Source organism: Crocuta crocuta, unplaced genomic scaffold, assembly GCF_008692635.1.
Source record: "Crocuta crocuta isolate KB4526 unplaced genomic scaffold, BGI_CrCroc_1.0 scaffold21, whole genome shotgun sequence".
Lineage (NCBI taxonomy): Eukaryota > Metazoa > Chordata > Mammalia > Carnivora > Hyaenidae > Crocuta > Crocuta crocuta.
This window is the reverse complement of record NW_027527938.1, coordinates 4,080,926-4,104,208: the sequence shown is the minus strand read 5'-3', so window position 1 is coordinate 4,104,208 and position 23,283 is coordinate 4,080,926.

Below are 23,283 nucleotides of genomic sequence, written 5' to 3'. Positions count from 1 at the left end.
TATTGTTGCTTCAAAGAAAATAAAAAACTTAGGTATATGTTTAAAACATATACAGCATCTTTACGCTGAAAATTACAAAATGCTGATGAAAGAAATCAAAGACCTAGGGGCACCTGGGTGGCTCAATCAGTTAAGCAGCCAACTTCAGCTCAGGTCATGATCTCACAGTTTGTGAGTTCCAGCCCTGCATTGGGCTCTGTGCTGAAGCTCAGAGCCTAGAGGCTGCTTCAGATTCTGTGTCTCCCTCTCTCTCTGCCCCTCCCCTGCTCTGTTCATTTCTCAAAAATTACGAACATTAAAAAAGAAATCAAAGACCTCAATAAATACTATACTATGTTTATGAATTGGACGTCTCAATATAGTATAGTTTCACTTCTCCTCAAATTGATCTATAGATATGATGTAATTCCTATTATGACAGCAGGACATTTTTGTGTAGACATAGACAAGCTTATTCTAAAAGTTATATGGATGCAGTGCCTGGATGGCTCAGCTGATTAAGCTTCCAACTTCACCTCAGGTAATGATCTCACGGTTCAGTTCATGAGTTTGCGTCCATGTGGAGCTTGCTATCAGCATTGAGCCCTCTTTGAATCCTCTGTCCCGCTCTCTCTCCCTCTGTCCCTCCCTTGCTCACACACGTGCTCTCTCTCTCTCTCTCTCAAAAATAAATAAACATTTTTAAAAAGGTATATGGAAAGGCACAGGCCCTATAATTGCTAAAGCTATCTTGACAAAGGTGAACAAGGTGATAGGAATCACTCTATTTAATATTAAGATTTACCATACCGCTACAATAATGAAGACAATGTGGTATTGGGGGAGAGAGAGGGTCATAGATCAATGGAACACAAAAGAGAACCCAGAATTAGACCCACTCAAGAATGCTGAACTGGGGAGAGAGGGCAAGATGGCGGAGAAGTAAGGAGCTCCGTACTTGCACTCGCGCCCATACATCACANAGCGAGGTGCAGCGCTTGGTTCAAGAAGGGACTGGAGCACCCTCACTCTCCTCCCCACACCCGCCAAGGCACAGCTCCCGCCTGAGGCATTGGATCCCACCACGCCCATCCCTGCCTGAGAGGTGCCCTCCTCCCTTCCCCCCCTTTTTTTTTCTTTTTTCCTTCCCTCCCCCGTTTTTTTTCTCTTTCTTTTTTTCTTCTTCTTTCTCTTTTCTCTCTTTTTNAGGAAACTAACAATAGAACTCCTCTATGACCCAGCAATAGCACTGCGAGGCATTTACCCAAGGGATACAGAAATGCTGAGGCATAGGAGCACATGTACCCCAATGTTCATAGCAGCACTCTCCACAATAGCTAAAACATGGAAAGAGCCTAAGTGTCCATCAACAGATGAATGGATCAAGAAGATGTGGTTTATCTATACCATGGAATACTACATGGCAATGAGAAACAATGAAATCTGGCCATGTGTAGCAACGTGGATGGACCTTGAGGGTGTTATGCTGAGCGAAATAAGTCAGGCAGAGAAGGACAAATATCATATGTTTGCATGTATAGGAGTATTAGGAGGAACTTGACGGAGGAACAAGGGGGAGAAGAAGGGGGGAAATGGTGGGGGAAAGGGAGAGAGGCAAACCATGAGAGACTCTTGAATGCTGACAAAAACTGAGGACTGATGGATGTGGGGGGGAGGAGGGATGGGCATGGAGGAGGGCACTTGTGGGGATGAGCACTGAGTGTTATGTGGAAACTAATTTGACAATAAACTATTTGTAAAAAAAAAAAAAATTTACATTCCCACCAAAAAAAAAAAAAAAAAAATTTTCATTCCCCCCAAAAAAAAAAAAAAAAAGAATGTTTAACTGATTTTTGGCAAAGATACAAAAGCAAGTAAATGGGGGAAGGATAACCTTTTCAACAACTGGGCTTCCATAGGCAAAAACAAAACAAAACAAAACAAAAAACCCTCAAGCTAAGCCACATAGCTTATGCAAAAATTAACTCAAAATGAATCATTGACTTGAATGTAAAGCATAGATCTAAAAAAGTTTTAGAAAATAAAGAGAAAATCTTTGGGGTTTTGCATAAGGCAAAGAGTTCTTAGATTTGACACCAAATTCATAATCCATAAAAGGTAGGATCCATGAATTAAACCTCAACAAAATTAAAAACTTTTGCTTTCAGAAAGACTATGTGAAGAGACAGAAGAGACAAGCCACACAAGAGGAAAAAATATTTGCCAGACACATATCCAACAACTATTATCTAGAACACATGAAAAACTACATAACTTAACAATGAATCAATAACCTAATTAGGAAATGAACAGACATTTTCCCCACTGAAGAGAACATACAGATGACAATTAACACATGAAAAGATGTTCAGCATTATTAGTCCCCAGGGAAATGCAAGTTAAAATTACAATGAGATATCACTACAGACCTAACAGGATGACGAAAATAAAAAACAGTGACAAAACCCCATGCTGGTGACAATGTAGAGAAACCAGATCATGATGCATTGCTGACAAATACGTAAAGCTGTAAAGCCCTTTTAGAACGTAGCTTGACAGTTTCTTAAAAGGCTAACCATCCAATTACCCTATGACCCAGCCATTGCGGTTTTGGGATTTATCCTAGAGACATGAAAAGTATATCCAGATAAAAATCTTCATGAACGTGAATGCTCATATTGGCTCTATTCCTAATAACCCCAAACTGGAATAGCTCAGGTGTCCTTCAATAGGTGAATGGTTAAAACAACTGTGATACAAGCATATTATGGAAAAAACTTAGCCCTTAAAAGCAACAGGCTATGGATATATAACAATCTTTAGAGAATTATGCTGAGTGAACAAAATCAATCTCAAAATGTAACATATTATATGAATCCATTTATATAACATTTTGAAATGCAAACTTCATTTGTAAGTGAAGGTAAGAATAGGGGAATCAGTGGATGTGGTTGTAAAAGAGCAATACCAGGAATCTTTGTGGTGACTGAAGTGCTCTGATTTTGACTGTGGTGGTGGATGTACAAACATAGACACGTATAGAAGTAAATATTATAGAGCTAAGTCAAACACATGGGCGTGTGCACGCGTGTGTGCACACACACACAGGTACAAGAGAAAAAGGAAAGGAGATACTATAACTTCAAGTTATAGTTTGGTTTAAAGTTTGAAATGCAGCCATCTCTTTGCAGGTTAAGAGACAGAGAGAGAGAGGGAGGGAGGGAGAAAAAGACAGAGAGAGAGAAGGAGAGAGAGAGAGGGGGGAGAGAGCGAGAGAGAGGATGCTGGAAAAAAATGGAAAAGCAAGTCACAGTGAGTGAACAAATACTTGCAAAACACACACATATCTGATAATAGACTTATATCTAAAATATATTTCAAAATTATTTAATAATGGAAAACAGCAAACTCCCTTTAAAAATGGACAAAGAAAATGAACAGACACTTACCCAAAGAAGATAACACATTGTCAGTAAGCACATGAAGCAATGTTTGACATCATTAATCATCATGGAAATGCCAAATAAAATCACAACAAGGGACCATTAACCACCCAAAGGAATGACTAAATTAAAAACGGTTTACAATATGAAGTGCTGACAAAGATGTACAGCAACTGAAACTCACATACATTTCTGATGTGAAAGCAAAATTGTGCATAACTTTTGATAACAATTTGACAGTTTCTTATCAAATTAAACACACACCACATGATCCAGAAATCTTACTTCCAGGTGGGATTTCCTTTCACTACTCAGTGATTTTTCTTTTGCAATGAAAACTATTTCCCAACAGTCTGAATAAGGTACTCAGAGGAAGAAATATTTGCTATTACATACAACGCCAGCAACTCTAGTCTTCACATCTTCAGGAAAAATATGTATCAGTAAGAGAGATTCAGAAGAAACACCAGATTGAACAAGATGTCAGAGTGAACCTTGAATGGGACTTCTCTGAATGTAAATGTCTGCTTGTTATAATCTAAGTAATAAAGTCAGCAATCCAGCAAGTGGCCCATATCACAGTGTTTTGCAGGCAGTTGATACTCATTTAATATATATTTGGGGAAGTAAGTTAAAGTGATTCAAGCCCCACTTTTTCTTCGAATCCAATTTAATTCCCACCTTTTACATGAAATTTTTCTGACTTCTTCCCCTACCACTAGCCAACTTTCCTTCTTTCTATCAAAGCCATTTCTTTAGAAAAAAAATTTTTTTAACGTTTATTATTTATTTTTGAGGAAGAAAGAGAGACAGAGACAGAATGCTAGTGGGGCAGGGGCAGAGAGAAAGGGAGACACAGAATCTGAAGTAGGCTCCAGGCTCTGCGCTGTCAGCACAGAGCCCAATGCAGGGCTCGAACTCACAGACCATGAGATCATGACCTGAACCCAAGTCAGATGCTTTACTGATTAAGCCACCTGGGCGCCCTGCCACCAAAGCTATTTCTTCCTCCTCTAAATTCCAGGATTTCTTGCCATGTTTCACTCCTTTGGAATTTAATGTATACTAACATACTACATATTAGTGATCCATTCATATATGTGTATATGGCACATCTCCCCAAATAGGTTGTAGACCCAGCATGTCCCATAATGCCTGGGAGAATAAATTCATTCTATTTAATGCTCAAGGTGCAATCTGGTTACTCTAACCAAGGAAACATTTTGGTTGCTTTTGTATTTATTCATCTTCCATTGATTTCTTTTTAAAAGATAGATCATTTTTAGAAGGTTTAGATTTACAAAAAGATTTACAGAAGATAGTACATGTAAATTCCACTATACCCTTATCCCAATTCCCCTGTTATTAACATTTAACATTAGAATGGTACATATGTTAGAACTGATCAACCAGTATTGGTACATTATTAACTAAGGCCAATAGTTTTCTCAGATTTCTTTAGTTTTACTTAATAATTTTTCACTGTTCAACGACCCCGTTTAGGCTATCATGTTACATTTATTTGTCATATCTCTGGAGGTCTTTCTTTGCCGTGACAGTTTTTTGGATTTTCCCAAGGAAACCTTTTTAGAAATTTTCATCATGAGGTAACTCTTCTCTTAAGAATCACCCCAACCATGGAGTTTCTTTTTGTGGTCTCTTATCTGTGTGGACTGTATCATAATTCTAACAGAGAAATACAGATAAGAAATTCATGAAGGCACCTCAGACTATAACTTATCATCCTACAGAGTCATTCTATAAAACACATAAGGGCAAAAAACAAAAACAAAAGCCTAGTGAATAGAAATTCCTAGGAAAATAGAAACAAAAGCCTAGGAAATAGAAACTTCCAGACATGTTGTTTCAGGGCACAGACTTAGTCTTTCCTTCCACTCTCCACTTCCACACTCGGGGTCACCACATTTCATTGGGCAAGACCCTTTACTTCACAGAGGCACCCAGGCAAAGGGGGGGGCCGAAATCTAGACCCCACTATTCCCCAAGCTATCTACCCTTGCCTTGCCTCTTCCTGTAGGAACTGTTTTTGTCCAATTTGCGCAGAGGTGCTATTTGGGCTAGAGGAGGTTGGGGACTCCAAGTATAGTTAGTTCTACCAAATCGTCTCTTAAATTGACCATTTATTTGTTTGTTTATTACTTTTACTTTAGAGAGAGAGAGAGAGAGAGAGAGAGAGTACAAGCAGGGGAGAGGGGCAGAGAGAGAGATAGAGAAAGAAAGAAAGAATCTTAGGCAGTCTCCATGCTCAGCACAAAGCCCAACCTGTGACTTGATCCCATGGCCTTGGGATCATGGCCTGAGGTGAAATCAAGAGTGAACTGACTGAGACCCCCAGGTGCCCCAACCAGTTTTTAAATTGACCAGAAAAACCCCAATGTCCAAGTCAGTATCATTTCATCTCTTATCCAAACTATCGAAATTGCCTTCTAATTGCAATGCATAAATACATTCTTTAGCATACCATAAATCTTTTACTATCTGGTCTCAGTTTACCACACTGGTCCTATCTCCCTTTGCTGTCCAACATGCAGACTGTGATTTAGCCACACAGATATACTTGAATATAACAAGCTCTCCCATGCCTCTAGGAAATAGGACAAAAGAAGTCCAAGGGAGATCTCGAGAATTTGAGGTCAAAGGGACCTGTGACCCAGTTCATAGATAAAACCCAAGGGAGCATCAAGACGCCAGCATAAAAATGAATGTTCAGTGTGGCTAATCATGCAGGGTAGTAGACAGCCTCACAGGAGCAGCAGAATGTCTGAGAAGGTAATGGAAACATCTGAGAGGATATTTTTTAATTGTACTGAAAATAGTTTAATGTGATTTTATTACATTAAAAAAAACATTCTGGGAAGGGTCCACAGCAGAAATAAGGTTAAGGCTGCCTTTATCTGGCACGTTCCAGGCAGAGGCTGCTCCATCAGCTGGGTCCTGGACAGAAGACCACAAGACACAGGGCGGTGACTGGCTGTCTGGGAGACACTGTGAGGGACATTCCTCCCAACCTAATCTACACTCCCTTCTCCATCCACCATGTGGACTCTCGGATGGTGGTCCAAATCCTTCATACCATGAACAGTTTTGAAGTGGCAACCTAAATTGCAACATTGAGCTATAGGGGCCAACATCCAAAGAGCAGACAGAAATAAAGCCATGTTGACAGAAGACTTGGTGTGGACAGCAACATGGAGCACTGATGGGGATGCCTCTCACCAGCTAAACCCCAGAGCTCACACCTAACCAAGGCAGTGGGTGGATGGGTACTAAGGTGACTGAGATTAAGTCTTCATCACCAAATGAAATGGAGGTTTAACAGATGAATATAGATATTAATTATGTTATAGAAAAATAAAGTTAGAATTCTTGGCTATCTGGGTTGTAGACTCAACTACAAATATTTATTTTTTAAATGTATATTTATTTAATTTTGAGAGACAGAGTGCAAGCAGGGAAGGGGCAGAGAGAGAAGGAAACAGAATCTGAAGCAGACTCCATGCTGTCAGCACAGAGCCGGACATGGGGCTCAAACTCAAATCGTGAGATCATGACCTGAGCCACAACCAAGAGTCAGACACTTAACCAACTGAGCCACCCAGGTGCCCCTCAAATAATTATTAAATAACCTAGAACTTATTAATGTTCTTGGCACATAGTAAGTCCTCAATGAATGTTTATTGAAAGAGTGAATAAAACTCATAATAATTATTTTAAGTCATCTCCAAGTTCTGAAATTCTGTCATCATCCATTTTTTCCCTCCGAAATGTTTCAGTTTCCCACTAGGTGGCGTCCATTATCTGGAGTTCTTCACTTCTGGGTTGCTACATGATTTTTCTCCGGCCCTGACCCATGGATCCTTACTTGCAGTTGGCAGAGATATTTTCCACTATTTCACTAAAGACTTCTATTTTTTCCTCTTATGCAAAACTGTTGGGATTTCCCTTCTAATCTTTCTCAGGCCGCCTCTGCAGCTGCTGAGGAAAAAGACTGAAGAATCTAGCTGCAGCTTATCTAAATACCAGAGCAGCTGCAGGAAACACCATCCATTTCACTTTCTTAAAAATGTTCTTTAGACACAGACTTTGCAGTATTGTCCCTATTCTGCATGCATCTCTCAGGCTCGTCTAATTTTTATGCCCTTTGTCCTCAATGTTCCATGAGAATACTCCATTTTAACTTAAATATATATATTTTTTAATTTTTTATGTCTTAATTTTATTTTGAGAGACAAAGACAGAGAGCGAGTGGGGGAGGGGCAGAGAGAGAGGGAGACACAGCAGGCTCCAGGCTCTGAGCTGTCAGCACAGAGCCCAATACGGGGCTTGAATCCACGGACTGTGAGATCATGACCTGTGCTGAAGTCGAACGCTTAATTGACTGAGCCGCCCAGTCGCCCCATAAACATATTTTTTAAAGCTTTCTGTTTAAAACTGTCTGGGGGCACCTGGGTGGCTCAGTTGGTTAAGCGTCTGACTCTTGATCTTGGATCAAGATCTTGATCTCACAGTTTGTAAGTTCAAGCCCCGCATCAGGTTGTGAGCTGACAGCATGGAGCCTGCTTGGGATATTCTCTCTCTCTGCCTCTACCTGTCTCTCTCTCTCAAAATAAATAAACTTTAAAAAAGTAACAATAGTAATAATAAAATTGTCTGAATTTTGGACACGAATATAAGAAAATAGTTATGAGAAATGCAAAAGCAGCTTAGAAAAATTTACTTGGGAAGCAAGCGTCTCAAAAAGTATCTTTACATTTTTGACCGTTGTATTTTTACTCTCTGAAAAAAAGAAAAAAAAAAAAGAAAAATCTCCATTACTTGAAGGGGACTAGAAAGATTAGTGAAAGGTTGTGGAAGAGAGTGGAAAATAAAAGCTGAAATATATTTAATTTTTCTGGGCTCTACTCGGAAGAACACTGTATCATTGTCAATGAGCTTCGTGGAATCTTACTGTTTCTGGGGGATCGTGTCTTCTTTCTAGGCCACACGGTCTGCTGAGGCATTATCCCAGGCAGTTTTATCACCCGCAGATGCCAGTCTCTGGAAGCTGATCCTTCCTGACTCCTAGCCATCTTGCCAGACCAGTACTTATTCCCCCCACTGCAGACAGCGTACTGTTCACCTCCCCCTGGATGCCTCCCAGGAAATTAAAATTCTATGGGTCCAACGTTCGACTTTGCCACCATCACCATACTGCCCCCTTGTAGGCCTTAGCTGGACAGTGAATGACATCGCCAGCCATTCAAGACAGAGACACGGGAATTCCCCTCCAATCTGCCTCTCCTTCACCTCCTACCCAATCAATCATTTGGTCCTGTCATTTGGATCTACACTGCTTTTCCTGTTTCCATCCTTTCCGTTCAATTCCCCATACCCTCCTCTTGGCTTAAGCCCTTATCAGCTCTACTTGGAGTCATGCTGCAAGCTCTAACCCCATGTCCCTGCCTCACCACCCTCCAGCTCCTCATCCACTGTCCCCAGATTGGTCCTTCCCAAACACGGGTGTGATCACAAAACTAATTCCTGTTTCTCTGTTCTGTCTGTAGAATAAAAGTCCAAATTCACTGGAAGGCCGCTTTTCCTTATAGGAGTCAGCCCTCGCCTCCTGTAATATCAGCCACCACTGCTCCTGACTTGGACCCTGCATTCTAGACTCCTAAACTACTGACATTCACAAAGAGGCCCTCCTCTTCCCTGCCTCATGCTTTTATTAGTGCTCATGTTACATCCCTTCTCTGTAACGTCCTTCTATCTCCTCTTCTCCTGCGTTCCTCTAGAAAACTCCTGATCATTTTTCAAGACTCAGATAATCCTCCAAAGTGATCACTCCTTTCCCTGTCCTGTCTTGGTACATTGTATATAAATCTATGAGAGTGTCACCATACTTCAATGCCAATACTATGAATTCCCTGATAGCAAGGACTGTTCCTTATTTATGTGTCTTTTACTGACAAACACTGTGCCTGGCCCTACTCAGTATTCAGAATGCATCAAACATTGAATAAATGAAGAGGCAGGATATTAATTGTCAAATTTTACTGACTGCTTAATGAGACAAGTACTTTACTAAACCTCTATAAACATTATCTCATTTAATTCGACAGCCCAGTGAGGTAAGCTCTATAATTATTCTGTTTTGCAAATGATAAGTTTCAGGAAGGTAAGAAATGCATGCAAAATCAATATATGCAAACGAAGGACTCAGATTCTTTGTTTAGTTTCTCCACCCCCCCCAACCCCACCCTGGGCTTATTCTCTTAACTAAAATCTCTGCTACTTCCCCCCAAACTGAATTTGAGGAAATAACTGTTCTGATTTTCAAAATAATTTTTTTAAATGAAGGTCATGGACTCTGTGAGCTAATTACTTGAGAGCTTGATATGGATTCCAGAAAAAAAATAAGGCAAGAGTGACTTTTAAGCATGCTTGGTGAACACTTAATGAGGGGAAGCTTACTAATACCCTTGGGTATTACCAGGATGCAGCATGGGTTCTGTAAGAACAAGCAATTCCAAACCAACTTTCTTCCCTTCTGGGAGACAGGCTTACTTGAAGTTAAACCAGGGAGCTAGAGTGGGTGTGTGTGTGTGGCAGGGGTGGGGGGTGAGTGTATGACTTCCCAACATCCTCCCCACTCTACCCCACTGTACAGAAGAAGCTATATTATTTTGGGTGTTGACATCAGCTTCAGGGATTAGTATTGTTAGGTCCAAATCAGTGTTTCTGCAAATACTGGTCTGTAGGGTTATCATCTGCAGTGCTTGATAAAAATTAACTCCCATTTCAGTGCTCAGAGATTCCGTATCAGTAGATGGAAGTACCCAAGTATCTTCTCCCAGAGGAATCTGATACGGGTAAGTCAGAGGTGCATTTCCGAAAAAGGTCTCAAAACCAATCATGAGATCACATTCCTTTGCTGGGAGCCTCAGTTTAAGCCAACCAGGATCAGATTTTATCCCGGCAATGGTTACTGGTCTCGGTGCAGGTTCCAGGGTGACTAGCTGTCCATGTTTGCCCAGGATTTTCCTGGCTTCAGCGCTGAAAGTCCACTTCCCAGCACACCCCTCACTCCCAAGCAAATCAGGATTATTGCTCACTCTAAAGGTGATCCAGGAGGTTGCCCTAGTCCAACTGGAAGAACAGTCTTCTATTCACACCCTCCTCCCTTCCCACCTCCCTCTGTACACAAACAAGGCAGCATGTTGTCTCCACTGTTGCTGGCAGCCGGCTCACAACCACAAGGGAAGCTGGCCTGGGGACAACACACGGGAGAAGGTAGAGCAAACGACAAACAGCAGAACAGAGTCACAGTCCTGGCTGTGCATGCCTGGGGCCCTCCCTACCTCTGTGCACTAATAAATGTCCTTAATGTTTATCCCAGGTTGATTTAGAGCTCCACCCTTGTGTGCAAAAACATTTTAACCAATGCAGTTTGGCAATTCAGGACATTAGGAAGAAATACGACAAAGTCTCTTTCAGACAAAATGAAGATGTGGACTATGAAACAGGACAGTAGGGCAAATCCATCACTCTGAATGCGTGTAAGAAATTCCTCTGGGTTCTGTCTTTCTGAAAGTTATGAGGAAAAGTGTATGAGAACCTGAACCAGTATGAAAAATAGTCTACAAAAGCTGGTACAATGACTTGAAAGTAACAAGATGAAATTTAATAGCCCTAAATGTAAACCCCTACTTTTAGACCCCAAACAGTAATTTCACAAGTGCAAGATGGTGGAAACATGGCTTAAGAGCAGCACGTGTGAAAGACTTAGGGATTTTCGTTGACTGTAAACTCAGTATCAGCCAACAGTGTGATGTGGTTGCCAAAAATGCTAATGCTATTGTAGGCTGCCTTACTAGAAGTGTAACAAAGATCTCCCTCAGGCCACACCAGTCAAAATAACCTTTTACAAAACAGGGTTTTTCTACTTTTACAACCATCTGTGTTCTCTTGTTTAAGCCATGGAAACTCTAGATATCCTCCACCACCAACTCTTTCTTTTTTTTAAGAAGATTTTTAAAATTTTTTTATTCTGAGAGATGGGGGGAGGTGAGAAGGGGCAGAGAGAATCCCAAGTAGGCCCATGATGTTAGCGCAGGGCCTGACCTGGGGTTCAATCCCACAAACCGTGAGATCATGACCTGAGCCAAAGTCAAGAGTCTGACTAAGCCACCCAGGTGCTCCCATGCCACTAACTCTTCCTGAGAATCCTTTGGAGTCTTACGATGAGCATGTCCCTCTACTTTCTTTTTAGGAACTATCTCAACCATGGATTAAGCTAGCGAGCTATCCGCTTCTTACATTCTTATACTCAAGATGCGAAACACTGAGGAAAATCAGATAAATGAGAGCAATACAAACTCACCATCACTATACTCATCAAGGCCCCTCCATACTATGCAGTAATCTTTCACAATCCCCAGACAGGCTCTGTCCTCTTCCCCATTCCTCTTCTCAAGACCCATACCTCATTTCTCCCTCTGGGTGACCTGGCCTCTTTCTTTGTGAAAACATAATTTGAATTAAGAGAACCCTTGCCTTCATCTCCCTCAGGACATCAGCCCCTGATTTTCTGGACATCCCTGTGGAGCTTCCACTCCAAACTGGGAGATACTGAGACCTACGGAGGCCAACAAGCATCTCCAACTGGGCATCCTCTGAGAACCTCCATGGTTTTCATCAATCTCTTTGGTTCTAAGACCTCTGCCACTGCATAACAAACAACCAAAGTGCCAGGGTTCTCAAGGTGACAGACAGAGCTGTGTTCCAGCCAACACTGTCACCTGGTGCCAGCCAGTACCTCCATATCTTAAGAAAAATAGATCCTTTAGATTTTACTGGTGGCATCCCTTCAGGGAGGCTAGAAGTTGACATGTCTTCTCCATGTTTCCCCTCCCTACCTTCATTGCTCCCAGTCCCACCTGGGCAACCAAAACCCTCTTCTGCATCATTGCACCAAATGATAAAGCATTCCTGGAAATTGGTTCGTTTAACTGACTACTCCACAGGGTCTGTTTCTCCAGCTTATATACATCATGCTTCAGCATGCCTTAGCCTAGCCACAAACACAACCCAGACTCAAGATGAATCTCTTCTGGAAAACTAGAGGCCAATGAACAAGAAGTCAAATTCCTGACTAAGCGCATCTGAGCCCCTCCTCCTCAGTCTCCCACCTCCTCAAGACTCTCTCCCTATCCTCACCACTGCTCTGTTGCTGATGCCTCGCACCTCTTCAGGGCTCATTTTTCCGCAGAATCTTTATCTCCTTGGGGGGAGGGAGGGATTTTCTCTTTGTGCATATATACATACTCAAGCCTTTCCAATCCCTCTAAGAAATAATAGAACAGGAAAAATTTTTAAAGAATCTCTTGAGCCAGTGGCATAAACTAATAAAAATATGCCCTGGAGTAGAATCTAATGTAAATCCTCCTCATAAATAAGCTCACATCTCTCTTTCTCCTTTGAGTATTATAAGTGGAATTGGCTAAGCAATAGCAGGTTTTGCTTGCTTATTTGTTTTTAGGGTTTGATGTGAGGAGTATAGTAAAGTGAACAGACAGAGGCTCATTGACTGTTTTCTGTTTTCTCCTCTTCTTTCTACAGTACTGGGGCTGAAATACAAAAGAAGAGAAGGTAGGATCAGTTTCCTGAGCTTGAGTGCTCTGGACCACAGCACAGGGTGGGCTGTGAGCTGACTGAGGTTGGCCAACCCCTTCTGTCTGTTCCGGGGAACTCAGCATGGACACATCTGTGTCATCTTCAAGTCCAGATCCTTGTCCTCCTCAGAAGGCCCATAGTCACCTCAGGAAGCTTCCTATTGGCAGCTGCTCTATCATCACTTGGTTTTGCCAATGTTACCACTACGTGGCCCTCATTAGCTTCTCGAAGCCTCCATCTTCTCTTCTCAACCGGTTTTACGTTCCACCCTCTGCCATCATTTGTAGGAACCTTTGTCACTAAGGCCCTGAATGACCACCTTATTGCAAATTCAGTTAACATTCTCCAGGCTCTTTCTTATTTGAATTCTCTACAATATCTGCCATTGGCTTTTATGGACTTTTTCTTGAAAGTGTTCTTCCTTGTCTCCCAGGAAATCATTTGTTTTAGTTGCTCTTTCTGCCATACGAATCTCTTATGGTTTGCCTCCCCTCTCTTTTTATCTTATTTTTTCCTTCCCTTCATCTGTGTTCATCTGTTTTGTTTCTTAAATTTCATGTATGAGTGAAATCATATGACATTTATCTTTCTCTGACTGAATTATTTCACTTAGCATAATACGCTCTAGCTCCATCCACATTGTTGCAAATGGCAAGGTTTCATTCTTTTTGACCACTGAGTAATATTCCATCACATATATATTTGTATGTTTATGTGTATGTATATATATATATATATATACACACACACATAAATATGTGTCTGTGTATGTATGTGTATATATACTTATATGGGTTAGCATATAGATGTATATGTATATATATATGGATATGGATATACATATATACACCACACCTTCTTAATCCATTCATCAATCAGTGGACATTTGGGATCTTTCCATACTTTGGCTATCATTGATAATACTGCTATAAACATGAGGGTGCATGTGCCCCTTCAAATCAGCATTTTTGTATCCTTTGGATAAATATCTAGTAGTGCAGTTTGCTGGTGTGTAGGGTGGTTCTATTTTTAATTTTTTGAAAAACCACCATATTGTTTTCCAGAGAGGCTGCACCAGTTTGCATTCCCACCAGCAGTGTAAAAGCGTTCCCCTTTCTTCTCGTCCTTGCCAGCATCTGTTGTTTCCTGAGTTGTTCATTTTAGCCATTCTGACAGGTGGTATCTCATTGTGGTTTTGATTTGTACTTCCCTGATGATGAGTGATGTTGAGCACCTTTTCATGTGTTTGTTAGCCATCTGGATGTCTTCCTGTGCCACACCTGAAACACCCATCCTGTCCTCTGAGTACCTAACCCAGTCCCCTTCCCCAAATATATGTTGGATATCCAGTAAGACACTTCAAGCCCAACATGTTCAAAATTGAACCTCAAATCATGCTACTCTGCTCCCACCCAAGGCCTTCTTCCCTTGTGATCTTTCCCTCTGTTAATGACACTACCTGAGGGCATCTGGAACTTCTCCCTTACCCTAACTAACCCACATCTCTTCTGTGGGTTAAAACTTTATGCCTTATCTAGAGATCCAGTGTCTACTGATTTACCTCAGGTTTTTATTATTGTCCAAATTGTGGCAACGGCCCCCTAAATATTCTGCTTCACCTTGGTCTTATGCCCCCCACTGCCCGTCCATTCTCCTATTACCAGAAAACAGTATTTTCTAATGATATGAGCATCTCATTTCCTTGCTTAATGTTCTTTAGTAGTGCCTTCTCACACACTTTAAGACAAATGCCAATAACTTTCCCATAAACTACAAAACCATTATTATCTGCTCCTGCTTCCCTTTCTGGCTCAGTTCTTATGCTTCAGCTACAGAAGCCATAGTCTCACTCCCATGAGAATATTCTGCTACCGTGAAAGAATAAATATATCAATAAATAGAGAGCAAATCCTTCCTTCCCTTAAAAAACATCAGTTTAGTTCCAAACATCATTGTTAATTGTGTTTCTGTATGTTTCTCCCAATACTAGATTTTGTGGTCCATAAAGGCAGTAGTGGAATTTTGTTCATATTTTTATCTCTAATGCCTAGCATGGGTTGCCCAGCCTATCATGTCATTCAATAAATGCCATGAAGCAAAAACCAAACAAAGGGGGATAGAAATGAGAGAAAACAAAAGGAAAAGGTTTGAGAGAAAGAAATAGAAAAGAAAAAGAAGCAGCGAGGATAAAAAAGAGAGATGGAAAGAAAGAAAAGGACGAAGGGAGGGAGGAACAGAGTGGGGAGAGGAGGAAAGGAGGAAGGAAGGAAGGAAGGGAGGGAAAAAAGACTGTACTTAATGGAAATATTTTACAGTCTTTTCAAGCCGTATTTTGCTCTTGGTCTGCCTCTGTTTGTCTTACAAAGATATGCAGCCCCTAAGGCTTACCACATAATTTTTTAATTAAAAAAAACTAATAAAAGAATTTTTATTTGAGAGATGGAAAGAATATTTGTCCTAAAGCATCAAAGAATCTTGTTGGAGAGCAAGCATCTAAGCATCTGCAGACAGCTGATTTTTTTTTTAAAGAAAGGAGAAATGTTAGGAATCGTATCAAATTATTAACTTCGTGTGTCATTAATATTTAACCCTAGGTATATCTGTAGAAAACAGGGGAGAGAATATGAAAGTTCCCTTGTCCTCTAATTGAATATTCCAAGTATCCTCGGCTCTCAGTTTAGACAAAATCAGGAGCCCGGAGTAGTAACAGCTGCAATATTAAATAACATTAAGTTATTTTCTTCCTGTTTTCTAATCTATAACTGACACCATGTGCCAACCCTTTCCTTTTGCCTTAAGTGTTATACCTCTCTCCCAGCAAATATGTGAGACCTAGAATATCCTGGATAATGATCTTATCAGGTGAGGCTGGACATGGGGAAGGGATTTGTGCTAAGGTATCCAGGGGACATTGTTAAAAAGACTGTCATAAGCTGCCCACAGCTTATACAAAGATCAGAGGGACTGCCCCGGACAGATTCCTGGGCTAAGGTGCAAAGGCGTGGAATCGAGATAAAGCGTACTCTCTTTTCCAATAGCAGTCATATAATTCAGGAGCTCATAGGCTGATGTTGAAAGGCAAAAGATTACATTTTTGATCTTTCAGGTCTTGGCTGGAAATGCATAATTTTAAAGGTTTGATTTGATGCATTGCCTATCTCTGGTCTCTGGGGAAGAAATAGATGGAATTTCATCATGGCTCGAAGAACTGCAAACGATGTGGTGGAACATGACTTCAAACTGCATGTAAGAGAGTGAGTGACTTCAACCTGCATGTAAGGCGGGGAAAGGTTAGCAGGAGCCAGGGTGACTTCCCTGTAAGGACAGGGTTTTGGACTTAACTCTGTAGGCAGTGAGAAACCATTCATTGAAAGGTTGTAAGCTCAAAAGTGAAACAGATCTGGTTTTAGGAAGGGGATTTGAGCAGCAGGTAGAAGAGAGAGAATAAGGACCAGGAGAACATTGGGACGTTTTGGCAGAAGCCCAGAGTAGATGCAATAGAGTCAAAATTTAGGCAGCAGAAGGGAAGAGTTTAGCGGTGAAAAGATCAATGAGAGAAATGAAGAAACAATGTAAGAGGCATGGTAATGGTATCAGGCGACCTTTCTTCCCTAGTTCACCTGACTCCAAGCAGGTGGACTGACTGCACTAGCTGCTCCCCAACCTGACAAGCTCTCAGAGTAGGACATTTTTTACATGCTCCACAAATGCAACCATTTAAAGCAGAACTTCTCACCAGCATTGTCCTTCAGCAGCACCTATGAAGTCTTTTAGCATTACTGCTTCCTGGGTGCCCCGCCACACTCTTCTTAGTACCAATTCTGTCGGGTACTCTTGGTCAACAAAATTGCTACTTTAAGATGAGATCACACTGGGCACCTTGGTGGCTCAGTCTGTTAAGCTTTTGACTCTTGATTTGAGCTCAGATCATGACCTCAAGGTTTATGAGATGGAGCCCCACAACAGGCTCAGTGCTGACACAGAGTGTGATTGGGATTCTCTCTCTTTTCCTCTCTATCTGCCCCTTATTTAGAGCTCATGCCCCTGCTCATGCTCTCTAAATAAATAAATAAATAAATAAATATTTTATAAAAAAATAAAATTACACTGTTAAGTATATGCTCCAGACATTAAAAAGATGAACTCCCCTTAATTCAAAGGCCTCATCCACACCATGCATTTTTAAATTATCCAACATAAAAATGAGCAACACATTTTCCTGTTCAAGTATTTGAAATATATTTCCTGCTTTATGCTTATTTATGGTGCTCCACTGACTGTTTATAAAATATTTTCTTTGGGATAAAATTCAAATTAAGAATTAGCAAAGAATAATGAAAAACATGAACTTGCCAGATTAACAAAATGATTTCAGATCAAGTAACATACTTGTTCAGTCACCCTCCAATCTGATGTCCATCAGAGTGGGTGTTAAACATTCACCTTCTCTTGGAGCGCCTGGGTGGCTTAGTCGGTTAAGCGTCCGACTTTCGCTTAGGTCGTGATCTCACGGTTCGTGGGTTCGAGCCCCGCGTCGGGCTCTGTGCTGACTGCCAGCTAAGAGCCTGGAGCCTGTTTCAGTCTGTGACTCCCTCTCTCTCTGATCCTCCCCTGCTCATGCTCGCTCTCTCTCTCTCTCCTAGAAATAAATAAAAAAAGGTTAAAAAAAAAACCCACTCACCTTCTCAGGGCTCTCGAGATTCTTAGCAAGACTAGAGAAGAATCCCAGATATTTCATGTGCATAGCCCACGAGCCAGGCTTTGGGAAACACTCTTTTTGTCCTTGGTGAGTAGCGTATCCAGTAAAATGTCTCCCACTTTTGCCTCATCTCCGAAGATTTTTGATTCCCTCCTCACTGAGTCCAGATAATCATTTTGGAAATCGTACTCATCAAAACTGTAAAGGAAAATCTTGTGACGCTTTAGTTACTTGGGGAGAGAAAATTATTGCCTCTTACACCCTGGGAAAGGCTGCAGACTAATTAGAGACCAGGAAGTCCCACACTTAGGCTGCTCTGATGCTAACTTCCCTGACTGTGGGCCAGCTCTGGCCCTAGCATGGGGGGATTTGCAGAAAGAGCCCTCCATGCTCACAGGGGTGGTAAAAATATGGCATTTATCATCAGATTTAGTTCTGGATCTAACAGATAACAAGCTTTGATTAACGAAAAGAGTGGCTCTCAGTCCGGAGCAGAAAGCTGGGTCAGGAACCAGATGGAACTGTCAGAGGCCATAGACAGGTAAGAGCGAAACCGGTCAGGCACAAGAGAGCTATAATGTCCTGAGTGGACATTAGGATCACCTGCAGAGCATAAACAGCAACAACAACAAAATAATACTAATGCCCATGTCCCAGGTGAACTAAGTCAGTAACTCCGGAGGTGGACCCAAGAATAGGTATTCTGAAAGTTGGCCAGGTGTTCCTATGTGAGGCCAAGGTTGAAAGCAACTCCTCTGAATACCTCCTTTCTCTGAATAGCTTGTCCCCCTGACATAGTATTCATTGGCCCAAGTGCAAATGAACGATTTCAAATTCCAGTACCTTTGGTCAGTACCTATTGATCTTTCAAGACGCAGCTCCAATAATTATGTTTGTTATGATGTATTTCCTGATGTCCATTCCAATATCTTTTTTCCTGTGTGCTTTGATACGCTACATATTTATAGTTTTATCACAGCACCTGTAAATTCCATGCACTTACCTGTCTCCTTCACTGGGATCTTGAAGGACATGATTTAAATATCTTCATATCCCTATCCCACTTGGCATATACTCTGGAAGGTAACAGATCCTCAAGAAAAGTTTATTGAATTCTTAAGAACCCAATAAATATTTATTTATTCTTAAATACATATCTAACCACTATGTAATTCATTTTTGACATTTATAAAACAGATTGAACTATATTGTCTCTAAATCTTAAGCCCTTTGAGATATAAAATTCTGTGATTTTTTTTCTCTCTGCATTAAACAAAATGTATATGTGCATGTGTATATATGTATGTATATGTGTACACATACATATTATAATTATGTATATAATTCCAGAAATAATGCTTTAGGTCTATATTTCCCAAGCTATAATATGCACTCTACCTACGTGGGATCTTGTTAAAATGCAAACTATAATTGGATAGGCCTGGGGTGAGGCCTGAGATTCTGTACTTTTTTTTTTGAAACATTTTTAATTATTTCTGAGAGAAACAGTGTGAACAGGGGAAGGTCAGAGAGAGAGGGAGACACAGAATCTGAAACAGGCTCCAGGCTCTGAGCTAGCTGTCAGCACAGAGCCCGATGCGGGGCTCGAACCCATGAACCGTGAGATCATGACCTGAGCCAAAGTCAGACGCTTAACCGACTGAGCTACCCAGGTGCCCCCGAGATTCTGTACTTTTAAAAGCTCCAAGGTCTCATCTGAGTAAGGATGACATTTTCAGTAACACAATTTTAGGAGATGGAAGTAGATGCTAGCTTTCCCTGAGTTCACATCATATGTTATGAGGCAGATTAAGGTGCTCCTTAGCACCAGACCACCTGGGTAAGAGCCTGGCCTGGACACTCCTGTAAGTTGTTGAGTCATCTTAACATTTGTACTTCAACTTCCTCATCAGTAACAGAGGGATAAAGGTAGGGGTATTGTGAAATTAACAAGTTAATTCATGTGCAATCCTTACAATGATCCTTCACATATGCATAATACATACAAACTCTATAGTTCCCATCCTATTTGGAAGCTTTGTTTCAGCAGTGATCAGTTCTATTTGTCAGGAGCACTGAGTTTTCTTTTTTAATCTTGAAAACAATAAAGAGAAGCTATTTTTCCTTTCTTAGACTGAAAAGCAAAGAGTGGATCCATAGACCAAGGAAAGATTAGAAAAGAGGGAAAAAAATTGAACTTGTCACTCTCCAGTATCATCACTCTCTGCTTTTTCATCCCAGCACTGGCCCTTTGCAACACTGGAAATACACAATGTTACCATGTCAGAAAAAGTAAGTTGCAAGGATTAAAATCTGTAATAAAAAGAAACTCTGGCCAGAATATACAAATTGACACTCAGCCCAGCAGAAATATCAGCACAAAATCACACTTTTCTTTTCACAGTAAAATTCAAAGCTTAGGGCACCTAGGTGGCTCAGTCAGTTAAGCCTCCCACTCTTGACTTGAGCTCAGGTCATGATCTCACAGTTTGCGAGTTCGAGCCCCACATCGGGGTCGGGTCTGTGCTGACAGCACAGAGCCTGCTTAGCATCGAGTCTCCTTCCCTCTCTGCCCCTCCCCTGCTGGCTCTCTCTCTCTCTCTCTCTCTTTCAAAATAAAAATAAATTAATAAATAAACTTCAAAATTCAAAGCTTATTTCCTAACACTAAGCTATTAGTTCTTCGGCAAGCCAGTTGCTTTTTGATGAGATATATCAAAGTCTTGGGGAATTGTCAGAATGCAAGAAGAATCATCCCAACCTCAGACAACTTAATAGCAAACATAGGGCTCAGTGTCAGAGAAGGAGGAAAGGCTGAATGAGAGAGTAAAAGAAAAAGAACAAAAACAAACAAAAGGAAAATCTGACATTACTAGGAGCCTTGCATTATATTAAAAAGGAGAAAAGAAAAAGAGGTTCAGAACAATCATTTCTGAATCCTTACTGTGTGCCCAGCGCTTCGAGAAACCCTCCTCCTCTCCGGTTCCTCAACAGCCAAGTGAGGTTCATAATGCCTTCTGCAGAGAGTATTGTGCGATGTTTACAACTCGAATATACTCCAATGTACCTCCAGATCTGAGCTTTCTCAAGTTAAAATCAAGTTTAAGGTCATATAATAAATAACAAGCCAGCACAAAGTGAGGTTGGAATGAATATATAAAATAGCTGAAATTGTGCCAAAGACACATTCCACCTTTTAATAGTTTGCATTGAAAGAGTAAATCTTGGGATGCAAACAAGTTAGTCGGGCTTGGTACTGGTCTTGTAGGCTTGATTCCAGCCAGGTGCTGTATGGTATGGGAGGTCCCTTCTTTTGTTTTAAGGTATATTTGGAGAAGAATGTCTGCCTTGGTTGGCGATACAAGGTTCAAAATTCACCAATTGCATGAGTTCTGCCCCTGGCTTCTTCTTGGACTAAAACTGTGGTTGCTTGTGTTGCCAGCGCTGCTCTGATTAGTGTAAATTCCATCGGGCTTTTGAGCCCTTGTTAAGTGAAGGACGTTAGCCCAGTGGGAAAAATGAATTCAGGGGCTTGAAAGAAGGTTGATTTATTGCTTGGAGTTTAGTTAACCTACAGTCCGACCTTTTTACTTACTCGTGTCTAAGCAAAAGAGAATAGAAACCCTGGCCTGTTGGTTTAATCTCTATCTCTTTATGCCACAAGATCCTTTTCATATGCTGATTTATATACATTCACTGATGACCTACATTTAATCCTGAACCTAACCTCTTGGTTTGGCTAAAATGAAAAAAAAAATTTTACCCCTAGTTAAAATTATTTTAATTTAAATTCTAGTTGGTTAACATACAGTGACTATTGGTTTCAGGAGAATTCAGTGATTCATCACTTACATACAACAGTGTTCATCATAACTAATGCCCTCCTTATTACTCATCACCCATCCAGCCCATCCCCACCCACCTCCCTCCATCAACCTTAGTTTGTTCTCTATCATTAAGAGTCTCTTGTGGTTTGTTTCCCCCTCTCCCCTTTTTCCCCACCTTCCCATATATTCATCTATTTTGTTTCTTGAGTTCCACGTATGAGTAAAATCATATGGTATTTTTCTTTCTCTGATTGACTTATTTCACTTAGCATAATAAACTCTAGCTCCATCCATGTCTTTGCAAATGGCAAGAGTTCATTCTTTTTTGATGGCTAAGTAATATTCCATTGTATATAGATATACCTCATCTTTTTGGGCTCTCTTCATAGTTTGGCTATTGTTGAAACCCAAGTTAAAATTTTTAGGGAATCTATTTTTCACACTTGGAAAAGTCCAATGGTCTCTTACTCAGTTATAAGCTCCTGTGTTAAAAGAAAGAAAGTCACTGATAATGCTACTACTAAGAGGATCAAATAACTTGACAAAGTTTCATTTTAAGTTTTCCTAAACAGAAAACTATTCAAACCTTTTTATTTTAACTGTACGCTTTCCACAGAATATGTGAGTAAAATTAATTAGTTTGTTAGGAATTTTCAAAATGCTGTAAAGAAATCTTTGAAATGGAAAATAACTACAAATTACAGGTTTTTGCTTTTAACATAGCCTAGGAATAAGGTATTCTGATAAAAAGAGGATTTTGTCTACATGGTATATAGATTAAATATTTCCAAAAAATTAGAATTTTCTGAACAGTGAAGTGACTTGGAGAATATAATTTATTCCTTCTTTGATAAATCAGAAGGTATTTAAAAATCTTCTGCATTTCCAGGGTCACCATAACAAACACTAATTAACATGATTTAACTTATTACTGGCAAAACACAATGTCATTATTAAGAGACATGCCAGAAGGCGCCTGTGTGGCTCAGTCGGTTAAGTGTCCAACTTCGGCTCAGGTCATGACCTCACAGTTCATGGGTTGGAGCCCTGTGTTGAGCTCTGTGCTGACAGCTCAGAGCCTGGAGCCTGCTTCAGATTCTGTCTGCCTACCTCTCTGTCTGTCTCTCTTGCTCTGTGTGTCCCTCCTCCACTCATGCTCTGTCTCTCTTTCTCAAAAATAAATAAACATTTAAAAAAATTAGAAAAAGCGATATACCAGGTTAATAGAGTGACTAAATAAACCATATTTCACTGTAACATGTAATATTTTGAAAGATATGTCCACTGTGTGTATTTTCATGTAAGTCTATTATTGAGAAATAACTATTTTAGTGGTTATGAACCTCCACACTCTACAGCTAATCAAATCTAAATGCATAGGATTTCTTTGCCTCTGTATATGATCATTACAAAAGTGGCATTTGGCATGACAAATATTGCCTCATTGAAATCTCAGGTGACATTAAGAGCCAAAGAAGAGCAGTGCTTTAAATACACAAGAACAAATGTGAGAATGTAATGTTTTCTCATAAATTGATTTTCAATCTAAGTAGAGGAAACTTCCCATTCCACCTAAAATTTGTAAAGAATTAACCGAATGTTCTCTCTAAATTGGAAAAAAAACCCAGATAAATTAAAAAAACTATTTGAAGTCAGCGGC